Source organism: Castor canadensis, chromosome 16 (genome assembly GCF_047511655.1).
Source record: "Castor canadensis chromosome 16, mCasCan1.hap1v2, whole genome shotgun sequence".
NCBI lineage: Eukaryota > Metazoa > Chordata > Mammalia > Rodentia > Castoridae > Castor > Castor canadensis.
The window spans coordinates 38,882,567-38,903,962 of record NC_133401.1 but is presented as its reverse complement, the minus strand read 5'-3'; the positions used below and the strand labels follow the sequence as shown (position 1 = coordinate 38,903,962).

Genomic DNA, 21,396 nt, shown 5'->3' with positions numbered 1-21,396 from the left:
AGTGTATCATGGTCTCAGCTCTAATGACGGCAACCACTCAGCGTGTGTAGGGAAGATGTTCTTTTTCAGGCCCACAGGGATCAGCTGAGAAGGAGAGAGGAAGGAGAGGGGAGATTGGATTACGGGGTGTCAGGGAAAGGTCACTGCTCCCCCACCTCTTTCTGCCTTTGAGCAAGGAAAGCAGAATCAGCATTTCCCCTGTCGAAGGAGATGTCCTTCCCGAGCTGGCAGAGGAAAGCCAGAGTGGTAAGTGACCCACCTTTGCTCTCTTCTGAAATGGCCCATCTTTAAAAATAGCCTACAGCTGCCCCAGACTTGCCCTTTAACATTTCTGAAATATAATTGCAAATTACTGTCTCAGCAATTCCGTAGGCTTTGCAATCTGGCCTAAACCCAGCAAAAAAGGCAGAGAATAAATGGGATTAGAACCACAGTCTACAGAAGCAATTTGGGATGTGTATGTGAGGGCTCATGGATAATCCTACTTAGCATAACCCAGGAAGCATGACTCAGCTGGAAGATGTTCCAAGGTTACCCAGTCCAGTCCCTGCTGAGACAATAAGAGGAGATGACCAGGCAGTCTCTGTCCTTTGAAGAACAGAAACAGAGCACTGGGGCTCAGGTGTTGTTTATCCACTCCAAAGCTCATGTGTTGCAAACTTAGACTTCAGTGATGGTGGGAAGTGGGGGTGGCCTTTAAGAAGTGGAGCCTAGTGGGAGGAGCTTAGGTCATTGGGGGCGTGGCTTCTGAAGGGACTTGGGGACTCCAGCCTCTTTGGCATCCTGCTTTTAAGATGTGATCTCTTCCTCCCAAATGTGTTCCTGCCATCTGCCATGGGGCCTTCACCAGAGCCTTTTTCTTTATATTTATATAATAACTATTATACAATAACTATAGGTTATATAATAACTATTATATTTATATAATAACTATTATACAATTTACATTTCATTATAGTAACAATCAACAGACTAATACCCTGAGCGACACCATAGTAAGCAGCATGGACATCACACCTATTTAGTGAGCACTATGTGTCAGGCGACCAACTCTCAACCTCTTGGTTCTCAGGACCCCTTTACTCTCTTAAAAAAGCACTGAGGACCTCAAAGAGCTTTTACTTCTAATTGCCATATAAGAAACTAAAACTGAAGACTTGCACCAATATTTTTTCATTCATTCATTTAAAATTAACAAAAACCATTCCATGTTAGCATGTAACACCATTTGAGGAAAACAAATGATATTTTATAGAATGAAGACATGTAATTGAGAAGTGAGGCATTGTGATACATAGTTACAAATCCTCTTAACCTTGGACTTGATCAAAGACAGCTGGGTTCCCACATGGGCTTCCACATTCTATCCGCTGCAATATCTTATTTTGTTTAACTTGGTTTCATCCAGACAGGTAGTTGGAAAAGGGAGAAGTATGTTAATAGCCTTTTCTGAACATGATAGACATTCCTCTTTGATAATGCACTAAAACTTGATAAGTGGAGAAAAATCTGAAGCCATGTTAATGAATTTTCTCGGTGCTGTCACATTACAATCCATTGCTCTGCCTTGCACATTGAATGCTTGATTTAATAACATCATACATTGTTCACCTGGAACCCAGTCACTTCGCTTGCTCAGACTGTTCTTTCACACATTGACACATTTCATGATACAGGATCAAAAACTCATATGCCTCTGTATCACCGCAGACCTCATCAGAGACGTGTCAGGGGAATAGTGAAGCTTACAGTGACAGGTAAAGTTCTCCAAACTTCTCATTCTCACCACAGCTTGAAGTTTAGCTTTGGCTACAAATACTGTCAGTTGCTTTCATTGAAACTCAGACTCATTTTGTTAGTTTTTGAGAAAACATCCACCAACTACCCAAGTCTGAATAGCCATGGGTTATCACTGGTTTTTCCAGAGAGAATGGTGTTGCAGGATCAAAGCCACTAATTCAGCTCACATGTGAACGGCCATAGTGTACTCCTCCCGGACTGTCCCTTCTGTCACTGTGTGTGGCATGCAGCAGAAGTGCCATGGAAAAAACATTCCATTTTGTCACCCAGATCATTAAAAAGATATGTACTTAAGAGTCGAGATTTTTAAAAATGATCAATTTCCTGCTTCATTAAGGACATTCTTAAGTGAAACTGGTAGTGTTTCCATGCAAGCATGGGACAGTGAGGACTACAGTGGCTTCATGAACACTTCGCTACCACTCTCCTGATTAGTACTGAGATGCCTGCATTTTACCTGCCACCGGTACAAATGACAACAGGATGAAACGGGCAAATTATATCCCCAAAATTTCCCAGAGATGAAAATAGTTTTAACCCTGAGTACCCCTGAAATGGGCTGGGCTTCTCCCAGGGTTATGCAGAACCACTGAGCAAGGGGAGGGGTGTAGCAGTTTCTACACCCCCAGAAACTCTCCATCTGGCTGAGAAGATGGACCATGACCATAGGTCAACCTAATTACCAAACTGGGTAATGAGGGCCAGGATGAAAGTGTGACAGCGAGAGTGACTTGTTTTGTTCTGGGGAAATTGGCAAAGGTTCACAGCATAAGAATGGGTCTTCAGGATTGAATAGGAGTTCATCCAGAAAGAGAAGCCGGATCTTTGTATTTCCAGTTTCAGAAGGATGGGTCCTAACAAAGCAGAGCTTTTGGAGAAAGATGCAAAAACCTAATAATAAACAGGATGGTTCATATGGCTGACAAATGACCATAATGACCACCATCATGAAGTACCTACTATAGAACTCACCATTATAGTTATATAATTATAATTCTATATATTCCTTTTGTTCAGAGAAGTTGGGAAGTTGCCTCAAGCACACAGAGAAAATCCATAGGAAAAATCAAGCTTAAAACCAGAATCACCTGATTCCAAATACTTCTTTGGTTCTTCCTACTTCCTTCCCTACGCTAAGAGAAAGAGAAAAAGCAACATCCCAGGCTATCACTGCTCCAAACTTCCTTTGTTACCTATGACTAACCAAATGATGTCCAGTCCCTTCTCCTTGGCAGTCAAGGCCTCCCACCTCTCTACTCCTTCTCCTTTACCTTCTGCATGGCAGCTGCTAAGTTCAAAACTCCGTGTGTACTGCCCACTTTCATGCTGAGCACAGTCAGGGGCTCTGAATCACACTGAGCACTCGGTGTGATCTGCTTTTGCTGTTTTACAGATGAAGAGGCTGAAGCTCAGATATAATAAGTCACTTGCCCAAAGGACACCATCATGCCGCGTTAAAATGGACCAGGGCAAAGTTAGAACTAATATTTTCAGGGCATCCTGTCTACAGCAGCCCATTTACCCATACTTCATCTTATTTGGTCCTGTGAGCTCAGATTACTATCTCAAGTTTATAGCAGAGCACTTGGACATTCAAGTGTTCATTGATGTTCCCAAGTCCATAGATCTGGAACAGAGCCAGGTTCCAGACTCAGACCAGTGTGATTTTAAAGTCCATGCTCACAGCTTGGCCTCTGTGCCTGGGACTTTTGGTTCTCCCAGGAGTGCCCAGGGAAGCTTTGTATACAGTCAGCAACCAGGAAAGAGGCAGTCAGTTTCACTGAGAGCCAGGGGCAGAGGAAAGGTGAGGTAGGGCCTTGCAATGAAGGAGCACGGTAGTAAGAAACAGGAAGGCTGTTCGTCCACGCAGAAGCCGTGGACTGGCGGAGGAACAGCTTGATGCTGTTTCATACCTTTTCCCCCTTCATGAGAATCAGGACTGCCTCGCTCTCCTACCCAGATCTTTCTAAACTTTAGGGCTACATTATCCCCACATTGTCCAAGGAGTCTTTTGGGGCCCACACTAAGCTGGATCTTGGCTAGCACTGATCTCTCATACCTTCCTTTCCTGTGATCTGTCTCAAGAGCCTGCAGAGAGAGTTCCCATTGGAGAGCAGGCTCCTACTGAGGAAGGGAGATGTCCCACTCACTCCTCATTTATTTTTCATGGAACCCAGAAGACTCAGGAAAAGAAATGCATGCTCAAACAAATACTCATGGCATTGAACTGTTCCCATTTTTCTAGAGGAAAACAAAGGCAGTGGGCATGCCTGAGATAGCTCAGCAGCTACAGGGTAATCAGATTTACCTCTAACATTAAGTCCCTGGTCACGATTACATTCCACATCAAAACCCAAATGAGTGTGCTTGATTTAAGGAGGAGGAGAAGGAGGAGAGGAGAGGGGGAGAGAGGTGTGGGGAGAGGAGAAGGAAAGGAGCAGGAGGGGAGGGAGAGAGGAGGAGAGGATAAGGAGGAGGGGGAGAAGGAGAGATGAGAAAGAGGAGGGAGAAGAGAGGTGAGAAGGAGGAGGGGGAGAAGAGATGAGGAGGAGGAGAGGGGAGGAGGAATTCTGTTTTGGAATGGGACACAGCTTAAAACTGAAATGGGTGTAATGTCAGATTGGAGACAGAAATAGCCCTCTTTTCTCAAACATGAGTTCTGTTTCCTAATCTAAAAAGAAATTGCTCTGCCACACAATCCTCCTCTCTGTGCCTGCCTCACCAAGATGTAGGATAAATTGGCTGCATCAAGTGTGAAAACTTAACCCACTGGTGGGCGAACTACATCCATTCCAAAGTCTGCTAGGTTAATCTTGACAGAAATCTGGCGACAAGGTCAAATCTTGAAGTGAAACAACACAGACAACTTGAAATTTGCAGCCTGGCCAACCCTCGCTTGGCAAAGTGTGGGCAGTCACTGTGAGCAGGCTTCCAGCATGAGGACCAGAGAGCCCTCACATCCAGGTGACAGTTAATATCAGGAACACCCATTCCTGAGACACTCTGCCCACCTGATACAGAAGATGCTCCACAGACATGTCACCTGTCCTCATCTGTGTGTTTACAAACACAGTCAACAGAAAATTAAATTTTTAACAACCCTCATTAACATCAGGATTCATCACCAATCTAATCTCAATGTTAGCCGGAGTTCAGACTTTCTCTGAAACATAGTTTTTGTATTTATTTAATGTGGCATGTATTATTAATAATGAAACTCATATGTGACACAGCATTCTGGGTATTGATTCTAAGTGTCTCCAAAACAGGGGTTTGTGATTATCCTTTCCTGAGCAAGTCAGACCTTTACCTGCAGTTGACCTCTCCAGCTCTATAGCACATGCTACTACCATTGTTCTGGTCTTTTCCCCTACTCATCATGGTTCAGAATTACGTATTTATTTTGTACCTGTTTACCGAGCCCTCCAAAAAGTACAGATGGGGGAATCACTGTGAATTGGCTGGTGGTGCAAACATGGTCTTGGGATGCCCAATTGACTCCCCAGGGTGGCTATAGGGTCACTGATTGTCATATCTTCACCAGGGACTGATTGGTCATGAGGTGAGCTCCATCTGGAGGACAGACCCACTGTAGAGGTCACCTGATCACTGTCCCATCAGGCCCAGCTTGAAAAGGACATCTCTGACTCCCCAAGGCCTAGCAGCAGCACCAGCATGTGCTCTACCCACAGAAGGCAGCAGGAAAGTCTAAATCTTCATGCAGGTATGGCCTCACGACAGGCAGACATGTACCACTATGGTTTGGGTATGTCTCCTAGAATTCATGTGTTGGAAACTTAATCCCCAAATTCATACATCAATGGTTTTTAGAACTGAGGCTTTGGGGAAGTAATTAGGATTTGATGAGGTCATGATGGTGGGGCCCCCATGATGGAATTAGCGGCTTTAGGAGAAAAAGAAGAGAGTCCTGATCTAACACACTTGCTCTATATCACCATGTGATGCCGTCTGCCATGTTGCAATGCAGTGAGAAGCTCCTCACCAGATGTATTACCAGATCTCGGTTACTGGGTAAGGGCCAAAAGTTCTTGATCTCTTTGGAGAAATTCAAGGTTGGACACAGAGGAAACTTAGCAGGTCAGTATTAACGCAAAGCAAAGTGGAAATACACTTTTGCAAGGGGAGAGTGGGCAGGCTCAAGAGGGTCTTAGAATCTCAAGCTTTTATTGGGGGCTGCAGGCATGGGGGTGGTCATTCCTAGAGAATGAGTTATGTGTCATTAACTCCTGAAGACCAGGTTATATAGCAATAACTCCTCTAACATGTCGGGTGGGGAATTTTGGGCCTTGCATGGGTCAGGCAGGAGTTTTTCATTTTCTTCAAGCTTCTGGGGAGCCCTGCTACATGTCACAAGTCATTCCACTAACGTCAGCAGGCCAGGATGTGGTCTTTTTATCAATCCAAGTCCTCGTTCTCAGTGGTCAGGTTTCCCAACTCCCTGCCTAACCTCTATTCCAATGACACCATGCTCCTGGACTTCTCAACCTCTAAAACAGTGACCTAACTAAATCTGCTGCAGTTAAAGCAGCAGAAAAGAGACTAAGACATGCATGTTTGAGAAGGTAGCCATACATAATAATGCTGGGTCCAGGAGACCTGCCCTTTCATATAGAGTCCCAGCAGGTGCAGGGCAGAGCCTGTAGCTGGGGAAACATTACAGAGAATAATCTAGACCCAGCACACATCTGGGCTTTACCCCAATTCAATTCTCCAGGCAGACTTCCTGCCTTTCCTTCTCCACACAGTATGAGATGACTTCTCCAGTGACTTTCCAGAACCCTTAGACTACAGTCCGATCTGCACAACCTCCCCTCTGACCTTATCTATGACCTATGTCCTACTGCTCCATCAGCTGTGGCCACACTGGCCTCCTAGTGGCCCTTTAGTCAGGGCGAGCTTGTCATGTACTATTGCTGCTTTCCTTGAGACTGCCTTCCCACAGGTCCAAGTATGACTGGCACCTTCCTCTATTTAGGTCTCAGTTACAATGCCAGCTCCCAAAAGAGGCCTACCCTGACCACCTCCGTACCTGTACTGAACATAACTTTGATCTTGATTTTGCTTGATCATGTGGTTTTTTTGCTACTGGCTGGTGAGAACAAAGACTGTGTTACCTTGTACTTATTCATAACCCAGCTCCCTGCAGGGTGTAGAAGGTACTGGATAAGTGTGTGTAGGCGTGAATGAGTAAGTGAACGCATGTGCCCCAGTTCAATAAGGACCAACACAGCTTTCCAGGGGCCAGTTAATAGCAGGTCTGTCCAACCACAAGACTCATTCCAAGAATCACGGGGGACCGAGCTCTGTGGTAATACCCACCATGCCTCTCTAAGGGCTCACCTCCTTATAGATAAGGAGGCAGACTTGGGGAGGTTATATAACTTGCTAAAGATCTCTTAGCTAAGAAGATAAGAGGTCTTTTCATTTCAGCCCACTGCAAGCGAAGCGGAGGCTCCCCCTTCCAGACTTCTCTGTTGCATGGCTGGCAAGGACAGAGCCATTAGCTTTTGTAGATTCGGTAACTAGCTTTTTAATTTCATGGCCAAGGGTTGTCAGGACAGTGCAGAGAAAACTGCCTCACTTGGCCTGACCCTAAAGACTGGGTCCTCATACACCGTGGGGTCAGCCTGGAAGCTCCAGGCAGGGCCAAGGCTGCAAAAGAGCTGTGTGAACACAGTTGTTCCCTTCCCTTGACCCAACAACCCCAATGGCCTCTTGTTTGACGTGTGTCCAAGTCTCACCCTCCTATAAGTCAAGGACACTCATGTGACCTTGAACCCTGCCACAGTGGTCTTCTAGAAAGCTTTTCTCAATGAAGGATAATTAAAATTCCTCTGGACTAAAGGACTTCTTAAAATTCCTTGGGTGCTAGGAGGTGTTCAGACTGGTATCTGCATTTGGGGCAGACACAGGAGGGCTTGGCCAGACAGCTGGCTAGGTGAGCTGGCTGCCCAGGGCTTACCCCAGTATGGAGCCATCTCTCCCCACAAATTCCAAGTCTCCAGCCCTCCAAGCCAGACCACCCGGCCAACAGAGGGCCAGAGGGCCCTGGTATGGGGCAGTGTGCCACTCAGCATTTTGGAGCTGGCCTTGGAGTCAAGACCTTGGGACTTCTTCATGAGACACTGGCATTTTTGCCTCTGAAGCCCGATCACTCTTTCTTTTCTCTTTCTTTCCTTCCTTCTTCCTTCCTGGCACACTGCATGTTCTCTCCTCCTCCCACCGCGAGTCCCAACCACGGTCCAACCACGAGACTCATTCCAAGAATCACGGGGGACCGAGCTCTGTGGTAATACCCACCATGCCTCTCTAAGGGCTCACCTCCTTATAGATAAGGAGGCAGACTTGGGGAGGTTACAACTTGCTAAAGATCTCTTAGCTAAGAAGAAAAGAGGTCTTTTCATTTCAGCCCACTGCAAGCGAAGCGGAGGCTCCCCCTTCCAGACTTCTCTGTTGCATGGCTGGCAAGGAGAGAGCCGTTAGCTTTGTAGATTCGGTAACTAGCTTTTTAATTTCATGGCCGAGGGTTGTCAGGACAGTGCGGAGAAAACTGCCAACGATTCAGAAAGCAGCCCATGAATCTGGGGCAGAGCAGGCGAGAACAAGGGAGCGCTTCAGCTGGGGGTAGGGTGTTGGCAGCCACCGGGATGAGAAAGTTCTCAGCTTCCAAATTTCTTTGGTTCAGATCCGTGTTAATTTAAAAAGATCAATTCAGAAATTTTTCACCCTTCCTCAATAAAGTGTTTTAGATGGCTGAGAAAGAAAAAAGAGAATGGGCCTCCTCATGATCTTTCTCCAGGAAGGAGTGAAGGTCTGTTGGTCATAGGTCGTTATGGGTATGGGGGGTGGAGCGTGGATCTGAGGGAGAGTTGTCCGGTTTTCTGTGCATTTTTGCAAACTTGGATTATAGCACAGTGCTACCACCAGATTAAAGCCAGGTGTCAGGATGGAAAGATGGCCATTCCAGCCCCATGCTCAGCCACAGACTTGCTGGGTGACTGCAGATTAGTGGCTCACCTTGTCTGAACTTTGTAACTGAGAGAGTTAAATAAAAACAGTCTCTAGTATCCTTTTCCCACCTCTCTGTTTCTCTGCTTCTACCAAGTCTACCAGGAATCTTTTTATTGCCTCAAGGCTGGGATTTCTGGTCTCTTGAGCAGATGGGTCTGAACTAAGAAGACCGTAAACTTAAATATTAATAATGGAAGACAGGACTGGAAAATAGGTATAGTGTGTGTTTGGGAGGATACTTGTGGCAGGGGGAAGGGTGAATGAAGGAGATTAAGGTGAGGGTATGTACAGTTGATGACTTCATGTACTTACATGAAATAGAACAAAGAAACCTCTCACAATTGTTTTAAGTGGGGTTGGGAGGGGTTGAGGGGAAGGGAAGATGGGGGCAATCTGACCAATGTACAATGTAAGCTTAATCGGAATTGTCACAATGAATCCCCCATATAACAAATGCATCTTAATAAAAAAATTTATAAAAAGACTTATGTATAATTTATTAATAAAATAATCTCAGAGATTAAAGTGAAAGATATGTGGGAATAAAAGAGAAAGATAAAAAAATAAGAGGACTGTGACTTTCAAAGAGGTAAATGATAGGATGGTGTAGGTTCCAGTTTACCCTATCCTGCCAACCAAGATTTTCCAACTGCATATACATGTGCAAGTTATTATACAGTGTTACAATTTCACATCCCACCATTTCAGTAACCCACAGTCAACTACAATCTGAAAATATTAAATGGAAAATTGCAGAAAATGAACAATACAAAGTATTAAGTTGCATGTTGTTCTGAGTATAGCATAATGAAATGTCCTGTACTGTCCTGTCTGAGATGATTATCCCTTTGTGCAGTGCATCCATGTTGTATATCCTACCCACCCATTAGTCACCTAGTAGCCGTCTCAGTTATCAGATTTACTATTACAGTATCACAGTGCTGTGTTCAAGTAACCCTTATTTTACTTAATAAATTAAGGAGAGTAAGGAGCTGGCAATTCAGATGTGACAAAAGAAGACCTAGAATGTTTCATTTAAGTGAGATGGTGAAAGTTCTCAGTTTAATAAGGAAAGAACGAGATTACATCCTGAGGTTGCTAAAAGCTACAGTAAAAGAATTTCAGACATCTGCTGAGGGTCTTGGAGTGTGGCCCCCACAGATAGAAGGACTGCTGTATAATAACATAGTAAACTTGTACTTGGGCTTTATTTTATGGTTCCCAGAAATCTCTCAAATACATTCTCTTTCAAATATTCCTCACATCCACCTTGTAAGTGGTATGGGTGGATTTACTTGCCCCATTCTACAGATAAGACAAGTGACATTCATATGCACTTCTGACCAGAAACTCACTGCTCAGCACTGTTTGCCTGCACTAAACTCAGAGACATGGGGTTTCTGCTGGAGAAGCAAGCCCAGGAGAGGCTGAGGGAGTTAGGCACTCCTTGCTGGGTCCTTCCTTCCATTCCCGCCTCCATGCACCCTCACCCTGACCTCTAATTGACTGACATCTACTGCTCTTAGTTGCTAGTAATATAAATGGATTCTGGATGATTTAGCGAGAAAGGGAATTTATTGAAAGGATACAGGAGAATGCACAGAATAGACAGAAAGGCTGGAGAGCTAGACTTAGGAAGTAGGCAAGAAAAAAAGGAAGTTCACACAGCCAGAATCTCAGCCAAAACTCTCCACACACCCACCTCAGCAATGCCATTGCACAACTGCTACAAACACAGCTGGTACTGCAGGGCTGCAGCCACAGCACCATCTCTGCTGGCCTCGACATGTACCTGAGCTGGAGAGGAGGCTGAGAAAGTGGGTATCTGGCATTTTTACCCTTTATAGGAAGGCTCTGCCTCATGACAAACCTCAAAAGGTGGGTAAGGAATTCCCCCAAAATAGGAAGTGTGATGATGCCAGGCAACCAAATTGGTGACAAATATATGTGTATCAATCAGGTTAGGTTAAGTAATGCTGCAATAACAACAACAAAAAAGTCCTAAATCCCAGTGATTTAAAACTACCTAGGAGTTATTTCTTGTTCATGCTGCTTGTCTATCAAGGGTCAGCTGAGGACTCAGAAACTCAGACTGATGGAGCACCCCCATGTCAAGTAGTGCCCACCATCATGACAGAGGGAGAGAGATCTGGAACAACAATTAAAGTGTCTTCCTCAGAAGTGACATACATCACTTGGCCAGAAATAGTCACATGGTCCTGCCTTGGGGTGAGCCAGTGCCCCCTCCTGTCTTGGGTCCTGAAGGAAGACAGCTGGGACCGTGTGGTGAGTCATATTAATCCGGCCTTGGTGCACTACTTGGAACCTGCCAACCAAAGCCCACCTAGCAAGAGGAAGAAGAAAAGGCACTGGAGTTCAGACAAGCAAGCTGAGTTTCACTCCTGGCAGAGCTATTGGGACCTATGCGCTCCTCTAGTGGCACCTGGGGTCTGGGGAAACCCCAACTTTGGAGCGTGGTCACAGAAGATGCTTCACCCAAACTTCACATGGCTGTGGCAGGTGTCCAAAGCAGAGCCAACCAGTGAAGCCTTGTTAGGGCCAGGAGTGATCAGAGCCAGGGTCTGAGCCCAGCTTCTTGAGCTCCAGCAGGCAGTTTTGTTCTTGCCTGTGGCCTCCTTCACTGTGCACTGTGTCCCCAGAAAGACAGGCATTGGCCCCAGGTTTTCTCTGCTTACAACTGACTGATGGGCAGCAGAGGCTAGGATGTCTGGAGTATCCCAGTTCTCTTGGACCCACTTTCAGCTACATTGAGATACAAGGCCAAGTGAGTCCTAGGTGCTATGGTTTGAATGTGTCCCCAAGGTTGTGTGTTGGAAACTTAATTCCCAAATTCATACATTATTTGGAGGTAGTGCCTTTGGGAAGTGATGACGGTTGAATGAGCTCCTGAGGGGAGGACTCCCATGTGGACATTTGTGACATTAGAAGAAGAGGAAAAGAGATTGGAATTAACACACTTGCTCTGTCTCCCCAGGTGATGACCTCTGCCATGTTGGGATGCAGCATGAGCACTCACCAGACGATGAGCAGATGCTGGGGCCATGAACTTGGATTTCCCAGCCTCCAGAACTGTGAATCAAATAAATTTCTATTCATTATAGATTACCTGGTCTTGGTATTTTGTTTTAGTGACAGACCAGGGACTAAGACACTGGGAAAGATGCGGGGGAATGAGACACTTGAGCAAGGATCTGTCTGTCCTCTAAGAGGCCTCACACCCCCATGTCCTGCCTGACCCTACAGCTTTTCCAAAAGTTTTGTTGATACTTTTAAAAGGAGTACAACTATTAACATCTTGCCCAATGAACAAAAGACTAAATGCCAAAGCTTCTATTGACTCCTAATCTAGAAAAGAGTTTAGCTGTGATTTCTGAGATTAGTGGATTTCATAGATACAGCACAGACCACTTATTTCCTCCTAATGGACATTTGCCACTTAGTCCTTATTAATATGAACCTCAATTTCTAACAGGAGGCTGTATCAAAAAGCTCAAAAACTACATTTCCCAGACTGCCTTTGGCCAGGATGCCTAGGCAGCCATCTTGGATCATGCCATAAGGATGGCAAAGAGCTGAGAAGGGATCTGAGGGTCATAGAACTGCCCTGTCAAACTAGAACTGCCTTTCTCTAGACTTTAACATGACAGAGACAAACTTTTGTCTTTTGTAAGCCACAGCTTGCGATTTGCAGTCATTATAATACAGGCAGAAAAACAAGTGTTAACCATCCTGTCCTCATAGGAGGATGACTTCCTGCTTTCATTGTTAAAGGATGACTCTCCTTTATGGGTCTGGAGATGCAGAGTGGCCCTGGAGTTCAGTTTGGAAGGAGTTTGAGAGGCATGACCTGCTGTGCATTACCATGAAGAGAATTTTGCATTCCATGGGGAAAACTTGAGGGTGGCAGTGAGAAGGAGACAGGAACAGGGGAGGCAAGAAGGGGTACTAAGTGAGCTAAATGGAGCTGATGCACTCCAGAGGAGAAATGACTGATGGCAAATCCTCAGGAAGGGATCCTAAGAAGATGAAAGGTGACAGTGGTTTTTAATGTTGCTGAAATGCCAGTCCCTCTTCTGATACCCAAAGAACTTTAGTCAATACGAAAGGATCAAGGTGCTGAGTTTCACCTGAAGATAAGAGGCAAGGTGAATGCAGCAGAGGCAGGATTTCCAAAGCAGAGGTGATCATGGAGAATTATCAGAAACAGTGGCAATGTTGGGCTGGGTTAGGATAGCCACTGGGAGCAGTAGGTTGGGGAGGGAGGGAGCAGTCTTAACTTGATTTCAAGAGACAGGGACACCCTAGTCAATTCCTGCCTCCATGAGCTCATCCCCCTCACTGATCTCCTTGCCTCCACCTGGTCTAATTCTACTTAATGGCTGTCCCAGAGAAATGCTGTCAATTTTGTAACTAATGTCACTTTTTTTTTTTCGCCCAATCTAAAAGCCTCCAAGTCCATCCGAAGATCAAGTTCAACCTCTGAAACAGCTGTAGAGGTCCCAACCTACTTCCTCAAGCTCACCCAAATACATGTCCTACAACCCACACAGCTCTGACACACTCTTCAGAATACATGAATGCCCACCAAGCCTCTGAGCTTCTGCTCAAACTTTACCCTCTGCCCAGCATGCTAAGCCACTTCCTTCTCTATTTACTTAGTCAAGTAAGCTCAGTCTCACCAGAAATTAATTCTGGTTACTTTAAGCAGTGCAGTTATGTAGGACAGAATGAGGTGGCTCTCAGAATCTCTGGGAGAGTCAGAAATCCAGGTTTCAAAACTATATGGACAGATCCCTGACCATACATACCACTGGACACCTCATGGAAATGTCACTGCCCCAATGCCAAGATGGATACCACTGAAGGTGCCTCCAAGTTGCCTACACAGACATCACATACCTCCGCAGGAGTCCACCCTGCCCCCTCTGAGTGCTGACTGACCACTGCTGCCTATCAGCATGGTGCTTTTTCACATGTCCGCCAGATGTCAGAATGATCTCCATTGGCCAGAGTCAAGGTCATGTATTTAGGAGGCTCGGAAGCCTGATCTCTTGCTCCATGGTAGAAAGTGTCTATTGTAATCTATGTACAGTATTTAATTTATTTACAAAAATTCCAGGAAGTACTATATTTATCCTTTCTGTTTTTCCAGTGGGGAAGCTGATATCAAAAATGTCAAGTGCCTTGCCCAGGGCATCAACCAGCTCTGCAGAGAATCAAACCTACTGCCTGGATCCACACCAAAAGTCTCCATCATAGGCTTGATCAGAGAAGACAATGAAAGGAGCCAGGTAGGCCCAGCAATTCCTTCCTGTGTAAGCCCGTGGATATATTCCAGAACCTTCTTGCATCAGTTGTCTCAGGGTGATGATAGGACATAGTCACTCCCCATTGGGCCCTTTGCCTTGATCCAGAGGGACATGAATGTCCCAGCATGGCCTGGAATACCAACAGAGCAGGCACAAGGACGTGAGGCAGTGATGCAGCACACTGTCATGGAATGGGACAGGGTGACTGGACCAACGGCCCATGTCTTGAGAAAACCTCCTGAACTCAGGAGCAATAAAACGTGCAGGCTTGTACCTCCCCCATCCCATATACAGCCCCCTTCCTGATCAGTAACCAGTTTAGCCCATCCTCTCTCTAGAAGAGTCAAAGTTGCACAGACAGACCAAGAACTTAGCACATGCCAGGCACCGTCTCATACAGTTCTCATGGAATCCCTATGACATAGGTTCTGCTACTATCCTTGTCATACACAAGAGTGACCTGTGGGAGGAGGAGATGACCCACTAATGAACAGCCATGTGGTGAGGGGCCAGGATCCTACTCCAAGTCTATCTCCAAAGGCCACAGTCTTCCCAATACATTATCCCAGATTGTAGGCATCAAATAGGCCTGATACTAAGCTAGAGACTTCCTCACTCTTCCTATATATAAAATGGGAATACCCTCAGTCTGTCTTGTGGAGTCAGTGTCCTAACCACAGGTATTGGGGTAAGAAGCCTCAGCAGGATCAGGTGTGACGTAGACACCCAATCAATATGACTTCCCTTCCCCTGCTGGGACGACAGCTGTTCTGCCTCTTCTCCCAAGATTCTCTAGGATTTTAACTGGGATTCCATAATTCTCCAGTGTATGCTGGAGATGACTCTCCCCTAGAAATGGAAGGGGCTCCCCTCTGCTCACATGCTCCACTTGCCTCCGACAGGGCATCTGAACTTCAGCCAACCACACCAGTGCCACACCTGGACACCCAGGGTCAGACTACTCTATGCTTGTCCTGGACCCAGCATGATGTAGGCGGTGAGTGGAGAGGGGTATGGTGGGGTGAGAGGAGAACCGTTCATCTTGGCCTCACGGTCCAGAGCACTCAGAGTTAAATATTCCCTCCAAATAAGGCTAAGTACACTGCTGCAGAAGCACAAGAAAGACATCTGCCCATCTTAGCTTTGGCCACCATCACCCCACTGGCCACACAGCACACTTAGTAATTTAGATGTACTGTATACATTAATTAGAAGCACAACCATGCATCACACTGTGTTGAGTGTGTTTGTAGGAGGGTTGTTGAACTGTTAAATGTTGACATCTCATAGAATGCTCTCTGGCTGCCTTTTCAACTCCCTTCTTTTTACAGACAAGAGGCAAGGAGAGTGAGCAGACATCATGGACAAAAGGCCATAGAGCTTACCCTTTATGTTCAAGGGACTCTCCACCAAAAGGAATTGCTTGTAGGCAGAAGCAAAAACAAACATGGAGGGTAGGAGTAGGCGTTGAAGAGAGGATTCAGAAAAAAATCCAGTTGCTTCAAAACTCACCCTTTCTGGCCTGTTGACAGCGTCTCAAAATTCTGTCCAGAGTAACAACAGCTCCCAACCCTGGCCCGTCATCAGAATCCTGTAGAAAACTTATTTTTTTAAATGCAGATGCCCATGACCCACTTGCAGTTTGGGGAGATGACTGATGTGTTAATCAGGTTTCTGTTGCTGTGACAAAATAGTGGAGGTCATCAACTTAAAGAAGGAAAGGTCTATCCTGGCTCACAGACTCAGAGGTTTCAGTCCATGATTGCTTGGTCCTGTTGCTTTGGGCCTGTGGCAGCCCAGCACATCATAGCGGCAGCACATGATGGAAAACAGCTGTTCACCGCATGGTGGCTGGGAAGCAAAGAGAGGAAGAAGGAAAGGTCAGGGTCCTGATATACATGTCCTCAATGACCTAACTTCCTCCCACTAGGCCTCACCTCCTAAATCTTCCACCACCTCTCAATAGGATCAAGCCTTCAACACATGGGCCTATGGGAAACATTCATATCCAAACTATAGGAAGTAAGCATCTATATTTTTAATGATGTCCTCAGGGAATTTTGATGAACACCAATATTGGAGTGGGAGTGATCTAACCTGTCTAAAAAACCACACATAATAAATTAGGTTGATTTATAATCATTCCTAGAAAAGATATGAAAGGAAGAGGCTCAGAAGGAATTTTTTAATTTAAATTTATTTTAACTGATACATAAAAACATAAAAATTTTACAGATTTATATGGTAGTCTGTGATGTTTTGATACACATATACTTTGAGTAATGTTCAAATTATGCTAAACATATCTATCTCCTCTGACATTCATCATTTCTTCACAATGAAAACAAAATCCCTTCTTCTAGCTTTTTGAAATGTACACTACATTATCATTATCTATAGTGACTCCCTATCTAACTATAATCTAATAAAAAAAAAAAGGAACTTGATTCCTTCAAATTCACTCCTTCAGTCATTCACTCATTAGCTTTTATGTTTGGTCATTCCACAAATGATGGATTTAGTGGAAGAAAGTAGTCAGGGGTCCATCAGTCAAGAAAGGCTAACTCATGCTGCAGGAACAAAGAACTCCAAAATCTCAGTGGCTTAAAAAAAAATGTCACATCATTAGGATGTTGTATCTTTCTTACTCAAAGAACATGTCCAAACTGGTTAGCTGGTGTCTCTGCTGCATGTCTGTTTACTCTGGGGCCCAAGAAGATAGACCACCCACTATCTCAACATAGCAGATAGAAAGAGAGCTCTACAGGAGTATCTTGTTATGCCTAGAAGTGACATAAATTATTTCTGATCACAATTCATCAGCCAGATCTAGTTACATGACCCCAAGTAACCCTTGGTTACTCCAAGTATTGGGGTAACCTCCATGCAGAAAGAGGAAGGGATGCTACAGCACGGTCGGTGCTGCTTCTATCAGCAGGGAAAAGCTTCTCCCCAAACCCTCAGTTTATGTCTCCTTGCCCAGAACTGGGACTTATAGTCCCCCCAGCAGCAAGAGAATCCAGCAAGTGTTACTTTAACAGGGCACACTGTGGTGCCACACAAAATTGGGTCCTATTTGTCAAGATGGTGGGGATCTTGGGAAGGCAACCAGAAGTACCTGGAAGCCTAAGGAATCTCACTGGAGAATGAGATGTGAGGTGTGTTGGAAGCGTGAAGGAAAAGATAGCGGTCACATCCAGGCCTTAGTGGTGATAGCATGCAAAGCTTGGCTGTGAACTTCATCTCTTGGAGATCACCCATTTGAGAACTGACTGAGTGATTCTTTACATCAGGAGTTTGAAACTATCAAAGTAATATATTTATTAGTGTTAATTCCTAGATGCCATAAACCTACCCAAGACTTCTGCCCATCTGACTACAACAGAATACAGTAGGTTGCTGTATTATTAGCTATTAGGTACCAAAGGCCTACTGAGGGCCAGGTTCTAAAAAAATATATATATTTTTTTTCTGCATATATATATATATGCAGAATACACACACACACATATTTGTAGTACTGGGGCTTGAACTCAGGACCTCACACTTTCTAGGCGAGTGCTCTACCACTTCAGCCACTCCACCAGTCCTTTTTTGTGATGGGTTTTTTCAAGATAGGGTCTTGCAGACTGTTTGCCCAGGGCTGGCTTTGAACTGTGATCCTCCTGATCTCTGCTTCCTGAATAACTAGGATTACAGGCATGCACCACCTGGCTCTAAATATATATTCTGTATAAATATTCATGACAACCCTGCAAGGTAAGCATTATTATTCCCATTTTACAAACCAGCAAACCAAAGTTCAGGCTGCTTAGTGGATTGCTTTAGATAAACAGAGGGGCTAGATCCAAACTCAAATCAGATTCCAAACTTCTTTTTTTCCCCCCATGTTTCCTTTTTCACTAGACATCCCCTAATAATACCAACCTGAACTGCCAATGTGTTAAAACACAGTGGCCTGAAATCTTATCAAGATGCAGCTTTGGAAGGAGGGGTGGTAGTAGAGTCAACTGGCCCTAAGGAATCTGAAAGCCATCTTTTCCTACTGTGTATTTGAATCCAGTCTGTCATAAGAGATGCTGGAAAAGATCAGAAAGAAATGAACATAAGAAAGAAGCAAAGATCAGATGGTGCAGACAATCTCAAAAAACTCTGATGCTGTTAATTAAGAAACGAACAGCTGTCTGGTCTTCTGTGACTATGTGGAGGCAAGAAGAAATAGAACCACCATGTGAAGAATAAGGACCAATAACTGGTCTAGCCCATGAGGATACGGCATCTGAATACAGTCCTGGGCTCAGTCTTAGGCTCTGGAATGTTCTTGCTTAAGGACCAGGTCTAAGATGAGAAGGTTGGAACAACCTAAGGCAACCCACAAACCAACCCATCTTCACCTTTGGCTTGTACCCAGTCCTGACCCCTTAGCCACCATGACTCTGATATTGACTGTATTCTGAATTTTTGTTCAGGGCAGTATCAAAAGTCTTAAATGGATTTATCTTTGAAGACAAATTTCCAGTTCACCCTTTGATCTTGTTTTCACTCCTTCATTGCAGATTTATCTAGAGCCCATGTGCCAGGCGCTCTTTCAGGGGTTGAGGATGCAATGCTGAATGCAGTGGACAAACACCGCCTTCGTGGAATTTAGTGGCTAGTGGAGGCACTGGAGAGTAATCAAATTACCTCCTTTCCCAGGAGTAAATTCATGATAGTTTTATGTTGCCAAGCATTTGCAAGGAATTATGCTAAAATGGATTGCCATCACTGGGCTTAATCCTCTCCACCACCCTAGAGAAACTGGCTCTGAGGGGAAATTCAGCTTTCCCAAGAACACATCTTCAACAAAGTAACAGGACCCAACCCAGTGCCATCTGTTGTAAAAACACATCCATTTGTGTACGTTTCATATCTCTCTTGGCAAACCATAGACCTCGTTCCTTTTCCTGTTTCAGCAAGGTATAGATTTGGACTTGTAGCAGTCTCACCTTTTTGTGAAGCTTTTGACATAAAATATTCCAACACTTAATATGTGTAAATTCAACATGTCACAGATAAGTTTTAACACTGAGACTCAATAATGATTTGTTTCCTAAAGGACACCACAAATCTAGATTACTACCTGAGCCAAAATTAAAACAATACTCTGCACATTTCCAAATGTTATGGATTAATACAGCAATCGCGCCTCCTGGTGACCATTATTGTGTACTACGTATCTCTTGCAGGGAAGAGACCTTGGGTTAATAACAAACCTGTATCTGATTCTTCACTGCCCCTCCCCCCAACACAGCCCATTTATATCAGTTCCAGAGGCAAGGTAATGGTTACAGGGTACCAAGTGCAGCGTCTTCTAAAGTCCAGCAACCAGGGCACAAGGACCCCATGACAGACAGCGGGAATGCCACAGTGTGAACCGTCAGTCTCCGTGAACACTTACCCAACAGTTCACAAGACTAATCCAGCATTTCCTGCTATAGCACGTCTTTCTTTTCTGAGACTGTGACTAATAATGACTGCCACCCCCCACACACACACACTTTCTGACCTTATCCCACAGCTACAGAAAACAAACAGGAACTTTTGCCTTCACTTTGAGCTAGGTATTTGCTAAGGGCAGAAGACACAGTGATGAAGACATTGTGGTTCTGCTCTGAAATTTAAACTGTGGAGGGGAAACAGGATCCAATTAGCCTCTAAATTATTCACTGTCTCTTATAATAATTGCTACAAGAATCAAGTTCAAAAATGAGACAAAACTGAATTGGGTCTGGGGGAGGGCAGAAAAGTGTTCTCTGAGGAAAAAAGTAAGGTGTGGCAAAAATGAAGTGGTTGGCCAAAAGGACCAGGGAACTTGAAATGAACCTGGGGCTGAAGTACCCTGAATTGGGCTTCCCTTGGGACTAAAGGTGAGCACTCAGTGTTGGATCAACTAGTAGGAATAGCCCTTAGGTAACTCAAGGATAGTGATCTGTTAAGAATGTTTTTCATAATTTAACCATTGATAATGATTGAGTTGATGAATGAAGGAGTATAATCTAACACCTGGTGATTTATTTTGAAGGCTAATTTGAACTCTCTTGAGTAGTAAATGGAGTAGTGAGCATCCTGAATCTCTGCCTGTTCTGCATATTCCCAGGAGCCAGGGATACTGCAGAATTTATTATTTACATCCCCTCCATGGCTCCTGTAACAATAGCAGGCATAATTGTCAGAGTTGGAGGCAGGAATTGAGCTGATGGGCAAAAAAAAAAAAAAAAGGAAAGAAGAGAGGATGGTGTTGGCAACTATGGGGATCCAATGGTGAGATGTCACTATAAAAAGTCAGGATATAGTTTTACCTATTGTATAATTGCCAGGTAGCTCTCAAGAAGCAGTATGCCTTAGATTAACCTGGGTTAACTCAAGAAACCTGGGCTCAAATCCTACTCTTGTGCCTCTAGTTAAATAATTTGGTAACAAGCTCTTCAAACTCCATTTCTGCATCTGTAAAAAGAAATAGTAGGACCCGCTTTTATAGCGTTGTAAAGCAGTGTGTGTAAAGTACAGATCACTCCTGACATATCCCAGTTACTCAATATTTAGTAATAACAATGACAATATTTAATATTTCCAAGAAAATTCACACACCTGGGAAACTTAATGGCAACTTTTATTTTCTTCTTCGCACTTTAGTGTTATTTTCTGATTTTTCTAAAGTGAGTATGCATTGCTGTTAAATCAAATGGGCAGGCACAACATTTTTAATAGAAATATAACAAGCGCACTATTCTCCAATTTTATCAGAACATATCATTCAAGAGGACGCGGGAATGCGTGTCAAAAGCACAGATTCCCAGGCATCCAGCCAGAAATACTGAATCAGTTCTTATTGGATAAGTCTGATAACTTATGCTTTTAATCAGTTCTGCAGATGATTCTTATAATCAGGCACTTATAATCAGTATGTTCTGGTGTAGTGGGAGGGCTGCAATGACCCGGCAGGAAAGCCAGCCAGTTTGCAGCGATCACGAAGACCTGAGCCTACAATTCCCACGGTGCCCCGCGAACTCACGCGAATGAACCCCGGTACCTACCGGGAATCGTAGTTTCCGCCGGCCAGCTCTCTGCCTATAAGAACGCTGGAGATGGCTGTAGGAAACCAGCCATCCCATAATGCAAAGGCCCGTGATGACGCTATCAGTATCGCGCCAGAATCCGAGCGAGTCGCCTTCACCACCACCTCCGCTGCCTTCAA

At 44.6% G+C, this 21,396-nt stretch overlaps 1 long non-coding RNA gene across 1 annotated transcript; it reads right to left on the bottom strand.

Annotated features, from left to right (window-relative positions):
• Nucleotides 1-9,338: 9,338 nt before the first annotated feature.
• Nucleotides 9,339-21,376, bottom strand: LOC141418163 (uncharacterized). Its single transcript, XR_012442875.1, has 3 exons — nt 21,236-21,376; nt 18,090-18,241; nt 9,339-16,013 (listed from the first exon to the last, which is right to left on the bottom strand). It is a non-coding gene; the product is annotated as an uncharacterized lncRNA (long non-coding RNA).
• Nucleotides 21,377-21,396: the final 20 nt, after the last annotated feature.